Source organism: Phoxinus phoxinus (assembly GCF_949152265.1).
Source record: "Phoxinus phoxinus genome assembly, chromosome: 15".
Classification (NCBI taxonomy): domain Eukaryota; kingdom Metazoa; phylum Chordata; class Actinopteri; order Cypriniformes; family Leuciscidae; genus Phoxinus; species Phoxinus phoxinus.
Window position 1 is genome coordinate 35,019,672 of NC_136890.1, and position 2,097 is coordinate 35,021,768.

General features: G+C 37.1%; 1 protein-coding gene across 1 annotated transcript in view; it reads right to left on the reverse strand.

The window, feature by feature from the left end:
- dmxl1 (Dmx like 1) overlaps positions 1–1,177 on the reverse strand; it is a 59,041-nt gene extending 57,864 nt beyond the window's left edge. The window contains exon 1 of the mRNA XM_079636616.1: positions 1,002–1,177. The gene's annotated coding sequence lies outside the window, so the exon portion shown is untranslated. The remainder of the gene's footprint in view (positions 1–1,001) is intronic.
- Between the last annotated feature and the right edge of the window lie 920 nt (positions 1,178–2,097).

The window sequence follows — 2,097 nt, forward strand, 5'->3', positions numbered from 1 at the left end:
AAAACCACAGAGAGATTTCCCAATCATAATCTAGACCGGAGGAACGCTGACGATGTCCATCAACATTTACATTAAAGTTATGAGAGTAAGTATTAATCCTGCAACTTAAATATAACTATATTTGTAAAATAGTACATATGTTAAAATATATGTGAAGTAACATGTACATAACATAACATAGTACCATAAGTAGCATAATATTTGAATAAATAAACAAACATTTATCCGTCAACCTGTGGTGTCGTAGATTAAAACATTATGTGTAATAATAATATGATCATGCATCACATTTATTTCAAGTTATCTCTATGAATGGTTTCCATAAATCAAGTTTACTCTTAATGTTTTCTGTAATTCTACATTGAGAACTTTTATTAAATCGTATACAAAATGAAAATCTCACAACAGATGTAAATAAATACCAGTATTGCAATCAATGTACATAATTAAATGACATCCTGCAACTGTGTTTGCCTGAGAACAGGTTCGGTGTTGCGACCGTGTGTGTGTGTGTGTGTGTGTGTGTGTGTGTGTTTGCCTGAGAACAGGATCGTGCTGATGATGATGTGTCAGTGCGCGAGGCTCCGTCACGTGATGTCGGGCATGACCGACGAGCTTTAACTTTTTTAAACGTTAGAACTGTCTATGCTTCAATTCTAACCCAGTAGCAGACATACATAATCTTTAATCATTTGAGAGTTTCACAAAATCCAGCTGTGTGATTTTCCCTCAAAAGCTCCAGTCAGAGCTCGAGCTCCTCAGCTAGCCGTGCTAACATTACACTGACAGCTTTAACCGGGACATTTCATGACAATCCATTACAAACATCGAAATGTCACAGTTCTCAACAGTTTCGGTCATTCGTCGCATTAATATTATGATTAAAGCACGTCTGGCGATTTTCATTGGAAACTGTTGATGTTATTAGCCGCGTAGCATTAGCATGACAGCAGGCGAACATCTGCAATAATAAATAATCAATAAAGTCACACGCGTCTTACCTCAGAAACGGGTTTCATTCACGCTCAAGGTCAATTATAATGCGTGTTCCTCTCATTGTGAGAGATAATGGAGACACACAGTGATTTGGTGCTGTTTGTGTGCGGAGATTCTGCGGCGCGGGTCAGGAAGTCGCGCGCGCACTGCATTGTGGGAAATGTAGTTGCGTTCTGACTCAGAAGCACATGGAGTCACATGTCTAGACATAAACACTACTATGTAAACGGGATTTTTAACACATTCCAACATTATATCTTTTTAACATACATTTCAATATAACTAGATTTATCAAATAAAACATTGGTTAAAATCTTTACTATCAATTACTCTTTATTATCAAATCTACCCAGCGAACAGAGAACTGTTTTATATATTATTCAAGAATTACGAACAGATAACATTCTGGCAAGGTAGGCTACTCAATATTATCAAACGTTCCTCCAGTAACATTACGTAATAGAACGTTCGTACAAAGTTATCTGGTCTTTAATAATGTTCTCAAAACGTTAGAACAAAAAAAATAATGTTTATATGTCGTTAATGGAGTAGTTTCAGTCGACCGTTCCTCTAGCGTTTTTTTAAATGTTAGCCTACTAATTGGTTCAGAACGTTCAGAGAGCATTCAAAAGTAACGTTCCCAAAATGTTTGATGAATGATAAAAATGGAATGTTCACATAACAAAGAAAAAACTTTTTACAACATTTAAAAAATGAATGTTTTTCTTAGAACATTTAGAACCTGACACACACACACACAATCACTTTACTGAAACTCACACACACACACACACACACACACACACACACACAATCAATCACTTTACTGAAACTCACACACACGCACACACACACACACACACACACACACACACACACACAATCACTTTACTGTGTGTGTGTCAGTAAAGTGATTGGTGATTGTGCTGAGTGTGTGTGTGTGTGTGTGTGTGTGTGTGTGTGTGTGTGTGTGTGTGTGTCAGTAAAGTGATTGTGCTGAGTGTGTGTGTGTGTGTGTGTGTGTGTGTGTGTGTGTGTGTGTGTGTGTGTGTGTGTGTGTTAGTTTCAGTAAAGTGATTGTGTGTGTGTGTGTGTGAGTTT